We start from the raw sequence: 19,691 nt of genomic DNA, 5'->3' as shown, positions 1-19,691 counted from the left end.
CAGCCCGTTCAGCTCTCTGTGCAGCTCACCCAGAGGCAGAGGTGCCCTGTGGAAACTGAGATTAACCACGGAGCCACCAGGACGCGGTGCACACGCGAGGGAAAGCACGAGGGCAGGGAAGAACTGTACAGCCCCCAACATTCCCACCCGTGCAGGGCTTCCACGGGGAAAGGTGCTGACCAGAAAAGCTCCTTTCAGCTAGGTACCACCAACACACAGCCAAAACCAGGGGGAGAAACCTCAGCATGGCAAGATTTCCACCGTCTTGCAAAATAAAGGCGGTGAGACGTTTTATTCTGGATGCGCTGTGCTGCAGCAGGCGACTGGCTGTGCTGTGCACCGCACGGATGACACTGCTCTCCAGTTCCAGCACAGGGTTAAACTTCCACATCCCAGCACTTACCTTGTCCACGTTCCTCAGAATCAGTGGCACTTCATAGACCTCATCGGGGACGTAGCTCTGAAATACCACCTCTGATGGGAAAGGCCGGAACAAGCTCTGTTCCAGGGCAACTGCCGAGAACTGGAGATGCAAAAGAGAGCAGAGAGTTTCAGCCGCGGGGAGAAAGACTCATCGGTGAGAGAATACAACACTGGCCTCCAGCAAAGGACAGTCCCTTGGTGAGTACGCCTGCCCAGCTCACGCTAGGGGAACAGAAGCTCACCCACCTGTGTTCTGAGCAGATCAAAAGTTTCTGGGCCACACTAGAGCAGGCTCAAGCGAGCAGCTCTTTTGGCAGGTGTTTCTCCAGGTCGCCTTCTCCAACAGGCAAGGCAGCACTTACCTCCGGCAGAGCCCTGGGCTAACACGGTCACACAGCTCCAGAGCACTCACTGCAAGAGCTGTAAGCACTCGTGGAGCAAGGGAAAGCCAAGAATTTACAGGAGACCCCATGGGAAACAACTTGGGGATCATCTTTACTTTGAGACACAGAGACCGAGCCCAACACATCCTCAAATCTCTTTTTTGACACACAGCCCAGAAACCAGGAAGAAGAGAAGACAGGCCAGAAAGGAACACCGCTGTTAAGAAAGCGACAGATGAGGTGGTAAGTTCCAGGTACTTTCCCAGCATCACTGGGCGATCTGAGTAAAGCTGGACTTGGCATCTCCTTTTCCCACGAGCTTTAAATGGATGCTTCATTATATTCTATTATTGCCATTTTCTTTAATACCACTACAGAAGCAGGTCTGAAAACATACAGAAACAGCAAATGCTTACAGCGCCGAGGCGTTACTTTGAGAAAACTCCTCCCTGCTCTGCCTCCCCCCTTCCAGCTGAACTCTTCACACTCACAAGACACAGGCACGTCTCCTGCTTCTCCACAGGAGTCAGGGTCGTGCTGAAGCCAGCGGCCACAGCACACGGCCAGTTCTGTGTGCGCTCGTCCGAGGCGTTCCCAACCTCACGCGCTGTCTAGGGCAATCCTTAACCAATTTGCTACAGGTCTCTCGCTGGCAGTTTTCCACTCAACAGCCTACCTCAGTCATCTACCCCTTTGGAACGTGTGTTATACTAAGCAGATCTGTAAGAAAAGCAGCTTTAAACACACGTGTAAATAAACACTGATCCAGATAAAGCACACCCACTCCCCTCTGCCCAGGGCCATTCCCCTGTGTACCCGGCAGCCTGAAAAATCTAACACCCTGTACGGGTCCCACTCGATGTTCCAACCCAAAGCATTCATGCAATTGCTTTAGCTACACCTTGAGTAGTTACCGTAGGCCCTCAGCCCTCAAAGGCCAACGCTGCCACCACTGAGGGCATCCTATGACCCCAAGTGTTCGACAGAGACTACACCAAACCAAGGGCTGGCTATTTCAGCAGGAAGGTGGGAAATTGCAAGCTTGCATCCTTGTGGCCCGCCCCAGCCTTCCCCCAGTATCATGCTTTAGCCGCAGTAGCTCATCTCCAGCAAAAGCCACCAACTTCAACAGAGGTTGTTTATATGGGCTTAGCGCAGGTCAGGACTTCAACATCTCACTGGGGAAAAATGTTTTACCTTTCCCCCAGCAGAAGGAACTCCACACCGGCAGCAGTCTGAAACAACAACAGGACTTAGTCACCAAGGCATTTAGATAAGCTGGAGGCAAGCCTGTCACAAGCACGCGCTCTCTTCAAACATCACACCAAACAGCAAGGAAAAGGGCAAGAAAAGGCTACCTTACGATGGGAGGCTTCGCTCATGTCTAGAATCTGGATAATCTGGGGTCGCCGCATCTCCCGAGTGCTGGCCAGCCTCTGCTTGGTGGTAAGAGACATCTCCTTCAGGAGGGCAGAGGGAGTCAGCTGAAATGCAAAACACCAGCAAGAGCTACAGAACTGCCTTTATTCAGAAAGGCTTTTCTTCTTCAAGAGCCACCGATGAATGATTTGTGATCATAGCCGCTAGGATAGTCCTGGAAGTCCCATAACTACCTGTTGAAATATTTACCATTAGTAAATTAATGACAGAGAGTGCAATACACATGCTCCAAACAAGTAGCTTTGTCCCGTTAGCTTCTCCTTCGTGATTTGATGTGACGTGTTGGGGGTTTTGCTCTTCGGGCATTTGTTTCCTTTCCAGTTTGGCCGGAGTGAGCCAGTGACCTTTGAAAAAGGTTGGGAGGAGTTACCAGAAATCCCTTAACTCCACCCTTGCACAACGCTCACAACCACCACACATGTGGAGATGTCACTGCTGGGTGAGTCAGGAAAGCAGAAAATCAGTGTTGTGCCAAGACTGAGGTGGAGAGGAATGGCTCCAAGTTTTAGTTATCTCTTTTGAATTAGCACTTGTTTTCTCTGTTTGGGCCTCCGAGACCCCTCCACAGAAGTATGCAAAGGTATCTCCTCGACAGAGCTTCAGCACCAGGTCATCTTCAGCCAAGTGAGCTCTGGTCAGCAAAGGGCTGTCTGAGGATGGGGAGGAGGAATTGCCCTGACTCCGCTGCTGTCTGCAGCGCTGGATCTGTGCTCCACACGGGATACGGGACAGAACAACTGTTTTGGAACCTGTTCCATCTGGGACCAGCCATACCTCTCGAAACCTTCAAGCAGAGTTTGAGCAGCCCACCACGTGCCCAGCTGCCTGGAGGGCAGGTATGGTCAGAGCAGCGCTGGCAAGCATCCCGAGGTGACAAAACGTTACTGCCCACACAAAGGGGGCGGAGAGAAGCACACGCTCACGCTTCAGCTATTCCGGTGCAATGCCCGGCACGTTCATTTAAATGGCTCCAGTGGCACATCCAGACACAACTCTGGACTTCCCCTGAAGCAGCACACAGTCCATCCCCTACCGCACCATGGTCACCACCTCCGACAGAAGCATGGCAGCAGAGAGACGGGGAGGTGGTGTCCAGCTTCACAGTGCTGCCAGACAACAGGAGGGGCAGGTAGAGGAAGGACGCGGGGGCAGTTTCCAGCCTTACACAGCTCCTACCTGGCCGCAGCAGGTACTTACAGTTGCAGGCTTCTCTGTCCCTCTGGCTAGCTTCGGCTTACGAGGCACTACCACTTGGCTCGGGAATCTACCAGCCATCCTGGAGGACCCCGTGAACCAGCGGGGCTTTCCAGTGGCCATGCCTCAGTTGACCTGCAAGGAACAGCAACGGGACTTGGAAAACCCAGCATCCCCTTCCATGGCAGACCCAAAGGAGACAGCTGTGTCTCCGGGCTGTGGCTCCTTCATAACTGGAGAGCAGCCGGCATCCCCACCCTGTTTCATAACTAGACCATATTTCAGTGGCAGAGTTAAGACTGATAGAAGTAAAAGCCCAGAACAAACACTCCAAAACAGCCTTTTGCTGTGGGCGCAGTCCCACAAGCCACAAACACACGTCAAAGACTGCTGCCACTTCTCATCTTCTCCCCCTCTTCCATGTATTTTGGAACTATTTGCTGGAATTATTATCCAAATCTCTATTAATACCCAAACTGTCCTTTATTACTCTTTAAAAGTTTTTTGGTGGGAACAATGTCACTTCACTGCTTCATTTTGCAAAAACAGCTGACCCGATGTGACTTTGTGCCTGACCCTACTAAGTGCTCAGACTATTATGAACAACCTTACACCCAGGGATCGCTGCTGCCCCAAGCATCAAAATCAGACTGCTCTCCTACTTTGCAAACCAAACGCCCATCCTTTGTGCAAGGAGCTTGGTGATGTTTTTAACTAAGGGACCATAGAGTTCAACACTCTGATTAACAACTATGGTTTCTCAAAGCTAATTTGGTTAGGTTACAAAACTTATCCAGCAAATATGACTCCTTCCAGGCATGAAATTACCATGCCCAAGAGCCTTTCTCCATGGAGAATGAGGGCCTTATTTTTTTCACTTACTAACACCCAAACTCTAGGCTCCCTACAGGCATGAAAAGCTGTAGCAGCAGAAATAAAAGCATGAAACCATTAAAGTCGCATGAGCAATTAGCTCAAATAGAAATACAACAGATGTGACAGCTTGGCCACTTCAGGCTATCCTAATGGCAGTTCCTCTCAAGCATCCTTATCCTGCAGGCAGCGTGGCTTAACAGGTCCATGGGCCATCCTTCTTCTATCACCAGCCTGCTGACAACCTCCCCATCTGTCTCTCAAAAAGTGGGTGTGCAAGAAAGGGAAAGAAAACACCCCCAGAAAGTGGGTCTCAAGCACCGACAAAAGTCAAAGGTGAGTATGTACAGCATTTACTAAGCACTACTTTGGACGAGAAATCGTTTCCCCTCCCTTTCTGGCTAACTGGACCAAGGAACAGATGGATGTCCCCACCTCTTTTTTTTCTGGGACTTGAAAGACCAGTGGCCTCAAACCCAGCTCTACCCTAAAATTATTTTACATCCGGACAATAAGTAAAAAATCACAGATCCTACCCCCTCCTGCTTCCTCCTGTTCCACATCGTTTTTCTTCATGTGGACTTGCTGTACACAGCTAGACACCATTCTATGCAAAGACCACCATTCCCTTCCCCTCAAGTTTGACCCACATCCTGCAAACGAGGCAATACTTTCAGCTCATTACTCCCGAAACAGCTACAGCATTGCGCATGTTCACGGTACCAGGCCCTTCATAGTTTCAGGGAACAACAGGGTTGCCATTTCCTTTTGTCCTTGCCGGGAACATGAGAGAACAGCACGGTCCTACGGACACAAGGGCATGCTGCAGCTGGAGCTCGGATTGAAAGCCAGAAATAACTATTCGTTAAGAGAGAAATCTAATGGGGATGATACAACACTAATCTGGGTATCAGTGCTTTATTACTGGGTCTTGAGAGTAACTGGATTATTTCTTTCAATTTTCTAACTATAATTTCACTTCACTTGAAACTAATCCTGCTCATCATGCCCACACCAGTTATTTCCAGAGGGCTTCCAGTCTGCATGCCCCCATACCAGTCCAGCAGCTTCCCCTACCCTCTAGCCCCAGAGTTAGGCACTTCCACAGCCCCACTTCCCTGGAGCCTGCAGGGACCAGCCTCCTGCATTAGGAGGAAAGCAGCAGAACTAAGAAAGCAGCCACATTCTCCTGCGGGGGCAGGACAAAACAGCAACCGCAACACAGCCCACCTCCAGCCACCACCCCTGGCTGCTGCTCGGGGAGCTCCATCTTCCCCACCTCAGAGAGCCCTTCACCCCCCCCAGAAATTAAGGACAGACTGCAACTGCCCCTCTGCTCCAGGCTCAGGGCACAGACGGCTCGGGCACCTCGACTGTGGGTTCAGAGCATGAACGCCCCAACCCTGGGCAGGGGAACCAGCTGCGCCAGGACACAACAGCTACCATCACCTCAGAAAAGCAATGAGGAAATATACCCAGGGCTGGGGTACAATTCCTGATGTGTCTCAGGAAACCCAGGTGTGCCAGAGCAGGGTGCCAAGCTCCAGCCCCCTCCCCCACGCTCCCTTTACTCCAGTACCTACTACTATGTACTGCTGTGCTTTTGTGCTGTGCCTCACATGGCTGCCCGGGCAGGGTGAGAAGCAGCAAGAGAATTCCTGCCTGGCACCTTCTCCAGGGGAGCAGCGCTGCACTTTGCCAAGGTGAGGTTTTTTGGCTCTGCATGATTTCAAATGTGAGGGGTCTGTTTTCTCACCACAGAAAGCAGGGAGCAGAAATATTGTGCTGTACCTCACATGGCTGCCAGAGCACGGTGAGAAACAGCAAAACAATTCCTTCCTAGCATCTTCTCCAGGGGAGCAGCGCTGCGCTTTCCCAAGGTGATTTTTTTGTTCTGTGAATGATTCCAAGTATGAGAGGTCAAATTTCTCAGAACAGAATGCATGGAGCTGAACTTTTGTGCTGTTCCTCTCATGGCTGCCAGGGCACGGTGGGAAACAGCAAGAGAATTCCTACCTGGGATCTTCTCACCATGTCCTTGCAGCCACGTCAGGCACAGCAGAAAAGTTCGGCACCCTTCTCTCTGTGGTGAGAAACTGGACGCCTTTACATTGGCAATCATGCAGGGCCCCAAAGAGTCACCTTGGCAAAGTGCTGCACTGTCCCCCTGGAGAAGGTGCCAGAAAGGAATTCTCTTGCTGCTTCTCACCCTGCCCTGGCAGCCATGTGAGGCACAGCACTAAAGTTCTGCTCCCTGCTTTGCGTGGTGATAAAATTGACCCCAAAATTTTGCACTCATGCAGAACCAGAGCTGACCTTGACATAAGTGCAGCACTGTTCCCCCCTGGAGAAGGTGCCAGGGAGGAATTCTCTTGCTGCTTCTCACCCTGCCCTGGCAGCCATGTGAGGCACAGCACAAAAGTTCTGCTCCCTGCTTCCTGTGGTGAGCAAAACTGACCCTTCAAAGCTGCAACCGTTAAGAGCCCAAAAAAGGCACCTTGGGAAAGTGCAGCACTCCTCCCATAAAGAAGGTACCAGGACAAAATTTTCTTGCTGTTCTCACCCTGCCCTGGCAGCCATGCGAGGCACAGCACAAAAGTTCTGCTCCCTGCTTTCTGTGGTGAGAAAATGGAACCAAAGTTTGTGCACTCCTGTAGAGCCAAAAGAAAAAAATATATCTTGGGAAAGTGCAGCACTGCCCCCCTGGAGAAGGTGCCAGGCAGGAATTCTCTTGCTGCTTCTCGCCCTGCCCTGGCAGCCATGTGAGGCACAGCACAAAAGTGCTGCTCCCTGCTTCCTGTGGTGAGAAAACTGACCTCTTTTCAGTGGCAATCATGCACAGAAAAAAAATAATCACCTTAAAGCGCAGCGCTGCTTACCTGGAGAAGATGCCAGGCAGGAATTCTCTTGCTGCTTCTCACCCTGCCCGGGCAGCCATGTGAGGCACAGCACAAAAGTTCTGATCTCTGCTTTCTGTGGTGATAAAATTGATCCTTCAGAATTGCAATGGTTAAAAGCCCAAAAAATCACCTTGGGAAAGTACAGCACTCCTCCCATAAACAAGGTACCAGGAAAAGATTCTCTTGCTGTTCTCTACCCTGCACTTGCAGCCATGTGAGGAACAGCACAAAAGTTCTTCTCCCTGCTTTCTGTGATGAGAAAATGGAACCAAAGTTTTTGCACTCATGCAGAGCCAAAAGAAAAAATATATCTTGGGAAAGTGCAGCAGTGCTCCCCTGGAGAAGGTGCCAGGCAGGAATTCTCTTGCTGCTTCTCACCCTGCCCTGGCAGCCATGTGAGGCACAGCACAAAAGTTCTGTTCCCCGCTTTCAGTGGTAAGAAATTTGACCCAAGCATTTTGCACTCATGCAGAACCAGAGCTCACCTCAGCAAAGTGCAGCACGGCTCCCTGGAGAAGGTGCCAGGCAGGAATTCTCTTGCTGCTTCTCACCCTGCCCGCGCAGCCATGTGAGTCACAGCAGAAAAGTGCTGCTCCCTGCTTTCTGTGGTGAGAACATTGACCCTTCAGAGTTGCAGTCGTTAAGAGCCAATAAAAATCATCTTGGGAAAGTGCAGCCCTGCCCCCCTGGAGAACATGCCAGAAAGGAATTCTCTTGCTGCTTCTCACCCTGCCCGGGCAGCCATGTGAGTCAGCACTAAAGTTCTGCTCCCTGCTTTCTGTGGTGAGAAAATTGACCAAAACCTTCTGCACTCATGCAGAACCAGGGCTCACCTCAGCAAAGTGCAGCACGGCTCCCCTGGAGAAGGTGCCAGGAAGGAATTCTCTTGCTGCTTCTCACCCTGCCCTGGCAGCCATGTGAGGCACAGCACAAAAGTGCTGCTCCCTGCTTTCTAAAGTCAGCAAAATTGACTGTCCACAGTTGCACTGATGTAGAGATAAGACTTTCTTACTCAAAAGCAAAACCCAGGAAACCACGTACCCCTGGGAACCCCCTTGTCCTTCCGTGTGGCTGGTGACTTCCCATGGCTCTTCCACAAGGCAGGACAGATAACCACGAATTTGGAAGCCCACGTTAGTTCAAGTACACTTAGTCCTCTGACAGTCACTACTTATGGGCCAGCGGTCCTCTCACCCCTCCACAGATCTGCCTGTTAGTCCTCTAGCAGTCATTCTCCATGGAGGGACCACAAGTCCTCCACACCTACCCACCAGCTCACCAGAAATGAGTCAGACCACGCCAGAAGTGACACTGCCTGACCTGCAGGAGATCTATTAGACCAGTAACGATGGTTTCAAGACAGAAAAAACACCACCATCCACCAGCACAGCAGAAAAACCACCAGAAGAAACTTCGTACACAAACCAAAGGCACCCATCCGTACTGTACAAAGGAAAAAAAAGCTGAAAAAGGCACTCTCCACAAAAAAAAACCACCACACAGATCACAAAATAAGATAAAAATGCCATAACCCCAGGAACGCAGGGCCAACAAACACAGATTCTGTCCATAACAATAACACACTTTGACACTAACTCGCTTGACCTCTGGCATACCATAACCTTGTTGCCGCCAAACCCCAGCACACTGTAGCCCTAAGGCAACACAAAATGGAACACAAAGTCCCTGGAGATCTCCGCCAGGGCTTTCAGGTGCTCCCTGACCTCAAGTATCACAACCTTCAAGAGAGAACAAGATGGAGGCACCAGGACAACACCGCCATGCGTCTTCACACCCTGGAAATGGGCCTGAGATAAACGCTCCTGGGCAGAGAGGCTGAGGCACTCGGAGGCTTTGAGCCAGCCCTCCACCACCACAGGGCTTCAGCTCATCATTTCTGTGTCAGAGCCACCAGGCAGGTGGCCCCATCCTCCCTGAGAGACCGCTCAGGGCACCTGTACCCAGCTCCAGGGGGCTGGACACACAGCCTCGGATCCATGGGGGGAGGGGTGCTTTAATCCTGGGAGCAGGATTTCTGACAGTGCCCCTGAGGAGGAAAGCCTCCTCAGGCCTGGAAGCCTGAGAGACATCCCCGCGCTGCTCCACATGTCACCAAAAGCAGGGGCTGAGGAAGGCTGCTTTGGGGCCCGTCGAGGGAACCAGCTCCCCTGGGCTGCTCTGCGGCCACCGGCTGCCGTTGCTGTCGCGCGGGTCTCAGTGCTGCTCTGCAGTCGGCCGTCACCTCCCCGCGGGACACTCCCCAGCGCAGCACACGTCTGCACTGGCTCTCCCTGGGGACAAAGATCACAAGCGAGGGATGGGCTTGGCTTTGCCCCCAGTCCCAGGCTGCCCCCAGAGAGACCTGCCACCCCCGCCCCAGCTGTGCGATGTGGGCACCACGTACAGCTGCAGCTGTGGGTCAGGGCAGCTGTGGGCAGGGGGCAGGCCCCGTGGCGGTGCCCCCGGCGCTGGCAGCAGGCAGAGCTGGGGAGAGCGAGGGGCAGCCCAGGGCAGCCGGCAGCCGGCGGCGGGGCCCGGCAGGGTGCAGCACCCTCAGCAATGCCCGGCTCCTTGCGCCTCGGCCCCAGGGCTGCAGCGCAGGGCTGGCCCCAGCCGGGGCTGGGCTGGGAACAGCCAGGCAGGGCCCCTGGCACCCCGGCACGCACCTGCTCCCTGCGTGGGGCGGCCTGGTCCTTTGCAATCGACCCCGTGGCACCCAGAGAAGAGCCCTGCCCTGGGCCTGAGCCATCGCTGCAGGGATGAGGCCTTCCTCGGCGTCCGTCCCTCAAATCCCTCCCTCCGGCCCCCACGGTCCGTCCCTAAAACACTTCCCCTCGCCCCCGGTCCCTGCTGGCCCTGAAGGCTGGCCACAGCACTTGGTTTCAAGCCTGAGCTGGTCATGTCATGGCTGTTCTGGAATGTGGTACAGTGAAAGGAGAGACTGAAATGGCAAATTTTTCCCCCCAGGGCGGTCAAATGCTGGCAGAGGTTGCCCAAGGAGGTTGTGCAGTCTCTGTCCTTGGGGATCTTCAAAGGCCAAGGGCACACAGTTCTCAGCAACCTGCTCGAGGCGAGCGTGCTGGAGCAGAGGGCTTGGCCCAGAGACCTCCACGGGTCCCTTCCAACCCCCCCTCCTGTGTGGCTCTGTGCTTTGCTTTTCCTCCTAAAGCCCTCAGCTCAGCCCCAATGCCCGCTGGAAAGGGTGCTGGGGCAAGGGACCATCCCAATCTCCTCCCCGAGGGTCCACCCCAGCACAAGCGCTCCCCACTCCACAAGACCCTATGGCAGACACAGTCAGGAGAGGGAAAAGATTCTTTTATTGTCAACAGCAGCTGCAGGGGCCCAGGAGTCACAGCGGTTCAGCCGGTGAAAATCAGTCGGCACCTGCAACGACAGAGTCAGAAAGCTCTGATAAGCCCCCAGAGGCAGGAAGAGGCAGGATTTGGTTCCCCCCTCTTTGGGGGACGCTGTTTCCGAGGAATTCCTCATGGCCCAGAAGGGACAGCTCTTGCTGGCCTCCACTCGAGGCCGGCTCCGGTGCCTTCTCCCCAGGGGTGATGTCCCTAGGGAGCTGTGCGTGCGCAGGGATGCTGACAGTGCCCCTGTGCCGCGCAGCAGGGCTCGACGGGGAGCCCCCGCGGAGCTGCCGTGGGGCTCATCCCAAACCCTGCTCAGCACCAGCCCTCGCCGGCCCTTGCCAGCCAGCTGGGCTGACTTAGGGCCGTGTTCAGGGCTGGGAAAGATGGGCAGCAGCGCGTGGTACGCACCTGGCCTTCCTGACGTGCTGCACCTTCCTGCATTTTCTCAGGTTTGGGTCCACAAAATCGCTTCCTCTCTTCTCCTTTTTATTTGTGCTTGGCTGTCCCTCTCCTCTGCCCAGGCTTCTTTTCTCTTCCTTTTCCTTGACTTTTCCTTCTCCTGGTGGGAGCCTGCAAACCTTTCCATCCCACAGCGTGATGAGATGGGGAAAGCCCCAAGCCCCTGCAGCGAGCTCTCAGGTCAGGCAAGGGGAGCTCTTCCTACCTGGTTTCCTGGGGCAGGCTGGTCAGTTGTGGCAGGCGTGCCAGGGACTCTGCCGTGCCCTCGGGGGTGCCTGGAGGCAAATCTGGAGGTGCCTAAACCAGAAACTCGGGAGGTAACGGGTGGCAAGTGACAGCCTGGGGTAGTGAGGGCCTGACTGCCAAATTGCTGTATGAGCTCTACAGAGGAGATGCTGGTTTGCATCGTGCACATTTTGCACAGTCCAGCCAACGCAGCCTAGACTTGATGAAGCTGCGACGGAGTAGGATTTGAGCAAAAGCCCTCTCAAGGTGGCAGCTACTCCTTTCTGTCCTTTTGTGGGTATTTTGTAGGTATGTTTTGTTTGATGAAGCAGATCATACTTCATGAAGTGCGTTCCAGAAACAGCCTTTCCAGTTTTCCTTAGCACGCACCACTCTGGGGGGAGAGGAGGAACCCCAAAGGCACAAGAGAGCGGCTGCCAGGAGGAGGCCCAGCGGCTGCTTGGCCTCCCGGGAAATTACTGTCCCACCTGAGACATGTTGCCCCAGCGTCTGTGGAGCTGCCGTACCTCTGCCGCTTTGGGCCCTGCCCCTGTGTCTCCCCCAGCTCCGCTGTCGATGCCCAGCAGAGAGGCGGCTGCATGCAGAAAGGCTTTTGCCGGATGCTGGGTCTCTGCTGTGCCTGCAGGGCCACTTTGCTCTTCGCACCGCAGCTCTGGAAAGCAAAAGCACGTGCAGCAGCGCGACTTCTTGGAAGTCAAGAACACCTAAGCAAAGCCCAGCCGAGCCCTACACCACTTGTCTCGTCAGCGTTGAGGTTTCTGGCATCCCAAGCCCCAGTGTCTGTGACAAGCCTCAGTCCCGCCTCCTACCTGTGCCCCTGTCCATGGGTGCTGGCACCTCCTCGGCTGATGGAGGGGAGAGGCCGGCCACCTCCTCCCCAAAGATGTCCCCGCAGTTTTCAATGAGGAACTCCACCAGCACGTTCACCTGCAGACATCAAAGCCTTGGTCTCAAGCCAGGTGCCTGCAGACGTGTCAAGCAGCCTTTCCCACTGCTGACCCTTCGCCTGCGCAGGCGGCTGCGGCTGGGGGTTGCTCTTCCAGGCACCCAGCCCACCAGCACTGGCCCAAGGGAGGAGGCAGCCAGGGACCTCGCAACAGCCAAGCTCCGATGGGCCGGGAAGGCAGCGCTGGCTGCTGGGTAGGGCGTACCTTCTCGGTCACCGCCAGCATGGCCTGCAGCGGGAGCAGGTCCTCGTTGGGTGGGCTCAGCAGGTTGGGCCCGACGCAGATGGCCAGGTTGCTGCAGCTCATTCTGCTGGTGGCTGCGTTGTGGCCGATGTGCTGCAGCAGGGCCATCAGCCGCTTCAGGAGGAGGAGGTTGGCCGCAGGCAACTTGTCAGCCACCCTGAGGGAAGAGGAAGACAAGGCTGATGAAGCAGAGGGTGCCCACAGCCGTCCCCGCAGCTGGCCCCAGGCGGGTGGGAGCCAGCGGCCGTGTTGCACAGCTTTGCAGCTGCCCGAAAAGACAGCTTTCTGAGGAGCCCGTGCCTTTGCAGGCAGGTCCCAGAACTCTCCCGGTCCCTGCTCACCAGGCAGGCTGCTGCCCACACTTACGCTTTCAGCTCCTCCACCTTGGCCTGCTTGCTGGCCCTCTCCATGGCTGCCATCCAGTCCTCGTAGAGGTCGACGACGAGGAGCTTGGTGGGGATGCTTCGCAGGAAGTCCTGCAATGCCAAGGGCTGCAGGTGAGCCTTTGAACGCTGCAGGCCAGCCAGGAGCTCCTCCAGCTGCACGTCAGAAGTGCTCACCTTCAAGATGACGGCCAGCAGCAGCGCAGGCTGGCTTCCTACGTCGATGTCCTTGCCGCGGTCCAGGGCCTCGCGCAGCTGCCGAAGTTCTGTCCCACCGGCAGCTCTGCGGAATATCCCCTCCGTTGCTGGTCCTTGCTGGCGCAGGACAGCCAGCAGCTCCTGCAGGAGAGGCAGGAGGCCACTTGCTTGGCTGAAGAACCAAGCGGTGGCAAGGACCAGAGCTCTGCCCCAGACGTGGTTGCCTAAGCGCCACAAAGGGTCTGGGACCAGAAGCAGGTTCTGGGGGTGCAGAGCCCAGTGCCCTGTCCCCGCAGCTGCTGGGGACACGCAGGCCCTCTCCAGAGCAGCCGGAGGGAGGGCTGGGGACCCCGTCTGTCCAGGCTGGCTTACCTGGATGGGCCGGGGCAGCGTGTTGTCCTCCCCACAGAGGGCTGCCAGGGGCTGCCCAAAGAGCGCCCTGCTGCAGCTGGAGCCCGCCTGCCCTGGCGCCTGGGCAGCGGCCGGGGTGCGCCGCAGGGCGAAGGGCCAGGGCAGCCCCATCCTCCTCCTGCTGGTGCTGCTCCCGCTGCTGCTCCCTCCTGCTGCAGAGGAAAACAGAGTAAGACACCACCAATGGAGACCCCAGGCCAGCGGTCCCAGCGCCTGCCCTGCCCTGCGCTGCCCTGCCGGCAGCACGGTGCTGTGTGGTGCGGCAGGATGGGCAGGGAGGCAGCAGCTGGAACCGCGGCTGTGGCTCGGAGGTGTTGACTTAGAGGCTCTTGAGAGCCATCGTGCCACGGGGTCAGCCTGTGCCAGCCTTCGCCCTGCCCTCCTGCAAGCTGCGGGCAGCAGCAGAGGCTCCGTGTCCCCGCAGAAGCATATCCAGCAGGCACTGCCCAGCAGTTGTCCTTGTCCGTCCAGGTGACATCCTTCCGTGGGCTGCCCAACCTGCATGGCGACACTCGGGGACAAGTGAGCACAGCATTGCAGGAGGTTGCCTTGCTTTCCCAAACTCACCTGGTGCGGGGCAAAGACCCCCTGCGTTTGCAGATGGGGCCGTCGCAGGCCCTTGCTTGGGATGAGCCTGCAAGAACCAAGAATCGGGCTGTGCTTGGAGAGCAGCCCCGCAGCAGAAAGGGCCACCAGCAGCCTGAGCGCGGCAGAGCTGGGACCCTCTGCCCTCCCGGGCTCTCTTCCCCATGTGGCAGGGTTCCTCCCAGTGTCACCAGTCAGAACGTGCTGGCGTGCTGCTGGCTTCCCAAAACTCTCTGCTCCCTGAGTGGCACCATCAGACCCTCTGTCCCTCCCGCACAAGCTCACCCCAGTCCCTGCGCATCCCGGCGCAGCCAGAGGCAGGTGCAAGGCAGCCATTCTCACCTCTGCCTGTGCCTCCATCAGCCTCTCCAGGCTCCTGGCGCGCAGTGTCCTCCACTGGGCAGGAAAGAAGGAGGGGAAGAAGGTGAGCAGCCATGGCTCTGCTGCTCGGCTGCAGGAGCAGTGCTTGGGGACAGGGCCCAGAGCAGAGAGACACTCACGGCGTGGTGGCGGCTCAGCTCCCTCTCCAGGAGCTTGATGGATGTCAGATGGGTGACGCGGGCTCCCTTGCGTCCTTCTGGTGTCCTGTGCACCGGGAAGGGAGAGGGAGAGAGCTGGGTGAGCCCCAAGCCGTCTCTTGTCTCTTGTCAGGCAGCTGTGCCCGAGAGCTGCTCCCAGCCACGGGGGCACCTTCCCCAGCTGGGGGCTGTGTTCCCCCGTCCATCCAGCTTCTCCCGGAGCATCCCCCCGGCTTACCCCAGCAGCGTGGCCACCCACAGCTCCTTCAGTGCCTGGGATCTGCAGATAGAGAGGAGAGAGAGCGTCAGGCCCTGCTGCCCCCAGCCCTGGGCAAAGGTGGGTGCCTGCTCAGCCCTGTGCTGTGGGGCAGGACAGAGGCGCTGTCCAAGCCCTGGGTCGCTCTGTCCTGCCTGAGCGGCTGCATTTGCCCTTCCCTTCTGGGGACCAAAAGGTGACCAGGGGATGCAGGATGGGGAAACATCCCACATCCCTCCCTCCCTGCCAGCGAGCTGCCTGCTCCCTGCCCAGCTCTGCACGCAAGGCAGAGGCCTGTGTTCATGGGATGGCGTGGGCACGGCTGGGAACCTCTGCTGCCCAACCACGACTCACCCAAAAGTGGCGATGCAGGAGCCGGTGGGCCAGGCGAGGATGACAGAGGTGCTGTCCTCATCGGTGCCTTCCTCCTCCTCCTGTCCATCCTGCCCCGCAGCCTCCTTCCCGCTGCTGAGCACCCACAGCTGGTCCAGCGCCAGGCGGAGCTGTGGGCGCAGGCTGGTGCCATGTCTGCAGAGAGCAGAGGCGGGCACTGAGCTGGAGGGGGGCTCCTTGGGCTGGGTCCCCACGCGCAGAGCCCTGTCCCCCACCTGCCCTTGGGACGGACATTGGTGCCTCCAGCACCGAGGGGCCGGGGCCTGGGGCTGGTGCCAGGGTGTCCCTGGGCCGGGGCTGGGGGCAAGGATCTGGGCTCTGAGGGTCTTACCGCAACTTGGCGACCACCAGTTCCTCGTGGAGGAGGAGCAGGCGCCTCTCGCTCCTCTTGCGGCCCCGGGTCAGCCGCACGTCCGCGCTCAGCACCGGCTCGGCGTCGCTGAGAGCCTCCCTGCAGAGCAGAGAGCGGCGGGCATGAGCAACGCCAGTGCTGCGTGGCCCAGCTGTGCCCGCGTGTCCCCGAGCCCGGGGGGAGCCCACCTGGAGCCGCAGCAGCAGCTGGCCTGGCCCATCCTGCCCGGGAGAGGAGGGCCCTGGCCGTGCAGCGAGGAGGGGGCCCAGCCGGCGACGGCGAGGCTGGGAAGCGGGGTGCTGGTGCTGTGGCAGCGCTGCTGGGCCAGAGGCTGCCTCCTGCCAGCGCCGCTGCGTGCCAGCACGGCTCTGCCCTGCTGCCTGTGGTGGCCGTGGGCTCCCCGTGACCAACGGTCTGAGCCCAACGGAAAGTGGGCGGGGCCTGCGGGGCGGGGCTGGGGCCCTCTCCAGTATGGCCGGGCCTGCCTCGCCCCGGGGAGCCCCGCGCAGGACAGGGCAGGGGGCAAGGGCCACCTCCCTGCGCCTGCGGCCAGCGCTTTGCCCTGGGGTTTGGACAGGGCCCTGCTCGATAAAAGAAGCCGTTTTCCCTAGAGGTGACCGTTGTGGCCTGAGGCAGACTCCTCTTGGTGGAGGCCGGCCTAGCGGTCGGAAGGCCTCTGGCACACAGGCCGTGCCAGGCCTCAGGCCCCAAGGCGCTGGAACTGGAGCAGGCCCAGCAGGAGGAAAAACTTCCATTTTTACCAAAAGACGGGGGGACTAGCAGCAGTCAAGAGCCGCTCGTGTCCTGCCAGGCGCCACAGGGAAATGAAATGTGTGGTGAGCTTCGGCAGGAATTGTGGTGCCCCTGGAGCACCACCCTTGCTTGGGAAGGCTTTATCCCACCTGGGTGCTAAGGCTTCACCCTTGGCAATCAGGGCTGGATGAGCGCCACACAGGAGCCCCTGCCCGGTTAGCCATGACCTTCACCCAGCCGGTGGCCGACACGGCCAGGGGCGAGTCTGTGGGGTAGGCCATGACCATGGCAAAGAAGGGGAAAAGTAGTCAGCTTTTGATGGCCCGTGTCTCGTTTCACTGTTGACCCTAAGCAATGCCTTGCTTCAAATAGAAGCGATTCAGAGAGTTACACACCCGCCCTGTTCAGGAAAAATGCAGGAAATCAGAGACATCTAGCAAATTCTCTTGTGGCTGTTGTACACTGCAGCAAGAAGCAGCGTGGGTCCAGTGGCTAATGCTGGAAGGGGAATTCAGCACTTCTGGGAAAGGGAGATAAAGGCACTCTTGTGGGCCAGGCTGGGATTGGAGAGCCTGGGTGGGTGTCTGGGGTCCCAGCTTTCCCGCAGTGCTGACTGTGGTGCCTGCTGCTTGTTCTTCCCTGCAACGCTGGCTGCATCCACCTGCTGGGGCTGTGCTTGGGAAGGGCTCCGGGGGTGAGCAAGCCCATGGGAGAGGCCTGGGGAGAAGCTCTTCTCCAGAGATCTACCAGAAACTGTCCAGAGCATCCGAGAGGATGCTCTGTATGACAAGGGAAGGTGCCCGTTGGTCCAATGCATGAGAGCCTGCAGGGCTCCCATCAGGGTCCTTTGACCTACCCATCCTCCAGCCAGCAATCCAGGTGCTGGGGGGTCCCATGTAGGTCTCCTGAGGTACCCTTTAGCCCCGGGCAAGGTGTCGTGCCTCAGTGTGTGCTTGCAGGGCATGTTTCCTTCCTGCTGACAAGGGCGGAATTGCAGTTAAATGCCCCTGGGCGATCCCGAGCCAAGCAAACTTTTTTCTATGGGTCACACTGCTTTGCAGTCCATGTGTGTGGTTCAGCTCCTGCATGGGAGCTGAGGACACGAGGTGACCTAGCTCGGAAGCTGGCCACTCTTGCTCCAGGCAACTCCAGTTGCTTGCGTTTTCCTTCAGCTTCCCCAGCCTGATCATCTCCACTGTCACCTCCTCCCTGTCCTACAAGAAGTATCCCTATCCCAGCCATTAGGACAGTGGCACAGCACTCAGAATCCAGATCACTGGTAGAGAAGAAGGACAGAGGAAAAGAGACGTTCTCCTTTGAAAGAAATCCTTCTTTGTCCTCCTTTAGCTACTAGTGGATGAAAAAAAGGGGGACAGAATTTCAGGCCAGCCACAGCACTGGCTTTCAAGCCTGAGCTTGTCAACTCATGGCTGTTCTGGAATGCGGTACAGTGAAAGGAGAGATAGAAATGGCAAATTTTCCCCCCAGGGCGATCAAATACTGGCAGAGGTTGCCCAAGGAGGTTGTGCAGTCTCTGTCCTTGGGGATCTTCAAAGGCCAAGCACACAGTTCTCAGCAACCTGCTCGAGGCGAGCGTGCTGGAGCAGAGGGCTTGGCCCAGAGGACCTCCACGGGTCCCTTCCAACCCCCCCTCCTGTGTGGCTCTGTGCTTTGCTTTTGCCCTGGCGGAGATCTTCAGGGACTTTGTGCTCCGTTTTGTGTTGCCTTAGGGCTACGATGTGCTGTGGTTTGGGGGCAACAAGGTTATGGTATGTCAGAGGTCAAGCGAGTTAGTGTCAAAGTGTGTTACTGTTATGGACAGAATCTGTGTTTGTTGGCCCTGTGTTCCTGGGGTTATGGCATTTTTATCTTATCTTGTGATCTGTGTGGTGGGTTTTTTTTGCGGAGAGTGCCTTTTTTCAGCTATTTTGCCTTTGTGGGGTTTGGATGGGTGCCTTTGGTTTGTGTATGATGTTTCTTCTGGTTGTTTTTCTGCTGTGCTGGTGGATGGTGGTGGGCTTTTCTGTCTTGAAACCATCGTTACTGGTCTAATAGATCTCCTGCAGGTCAGGCAGTGTCACTTCTGGCGTGGTCTGACTCATTTCTGGTGAGCTGGTGGGTAGGTGTGGAGGACTTGTGGTCCCTCCATGGGGAATGACTGCTAGAGGACTAACAGGCAGATCTGTGGAGGGGTGAGAGGACCGCTGGCCCATAAGTAGTGACTGTCAGAGGACTAAGTGTACTTGAACTAACGTGGGCTTCCAAATTCGTGGTTATCTGTCCTGCCTTGTGGAAGAGCCATGGGAAGTCACCAGCCACACGGAAGGACAAGGGGGTTCCCAGGGGTACGTGGTTTCTTGGGTTTTGCTTTTGAGTAAGAAAGTCTTGTCTCAACATGAGTACAACTGTGAACGGTCAATTTTGCTAACTTTAGAAAGCAGGGAGTAGCACTTTTGTGCTGTGCCTCACATGGCTGCCAGGGCAGGGTGAGAAGCAGCAAGAGAATTCCTTCCTGTCACTTCTCCAGGGGAGCCGTGCTGCACTTGTCAAGGTGAGGTTTTTTTGGCTCTATATGATTGAAAATGTGAGGGGTTAATTTTCAGATCACAGAAATTAGGGAGCAGAACATTTGTGCTGTGCCTCACATGGCTGCAAGGACAGAGTGAGAAGCAGCAAGAGAATTCCTTCCTCACACCTTCTCCAGGGGAGCAGTGCTGCACTTTACCCACATTGAGGGTTTTTTCGGCTCTGCATGATTGCAAATGTGAGAGGTCAGTTTTCTCACCACAGGAAGCAGGGAGCAGAACTTTTGTGCTGCGCCTCACATGGCTGCGTGGGCAGCAAGAGAATTCCTTCATGGCCCCTTCTCCAGGGGAGCAGTGCTGCACTTTGCCAAGGTGAGCTCTGGTGCTGCATGAGTGCACAAGGTTTTGGTCAATTTTCTCACCACAGAAAGCAGGGAGCAGAACTCTTGTGCTGTGCCTCACATGGCTGCCAGGGCAGGGTGAGAAGCAGCAAGAGAATTCCTGCCTGGAACCCTCTCCAGGGGAGCAGCGCTGCACTTTCCCAAGCCATGTTTTTTGCTCCTGTATGAGTTCTAAAGTGCTGTGTCAGTTTTCTCACCACAGAAAGCAGGGAGCAGAACCCTTGCGCTGTGCGTCACATGGCTGCCATGCACAGTGGGAAGCAGCAAGAGAATTCCTTCCTGGCACCTTCTCCAGGGGAATTTCCCAGTTCCCGAGAGACTCCTGGCACCAGCTGCAAGGGGGCTCCCAGCCGAAGGGAATTGGGGTGGGAATTGGTGATGTCTCCTTTCCTTAGGCATGTTAACACTTTGGAATAACAATTGGATGCTTCGCTTCTGTTGCTCTTTTA

At 56.6% G+C, this 19,691-nt stretch overlaps 1 pseudogene; it reads right to left on the bottom strand.

The window, feature by feature from the left end:
* The window catches only part of LOC129785665 (hydrocephalus-inducing protein homolog), an 80,690-nt pseudogene extending 64,087 nt beyond the window's left edge, over positions 1-16,603 (bottom strand).
* Between the last annotated feature and the right edge of the window lie 3,088 nt (positions 16,604-19,691).

The sequence above is a fragment of the Falco peregrinus genome, chromosome 14 (assembly GCF_023634155.1).
Source record: "Falco peregrinus isolate bFalPer1 chromosome 14, bFalPer1.pri, whole genome shotgun sequence".
NCBI classification, from domain to species: Eukaryota; Metazoa; Chordata; class Aves; order Falconiformes; family Falconidae; genus Falco; species Falco peregrinus.
This window is presented reverse-complemented; position numbering and strand designations above follow the sequence as displayed.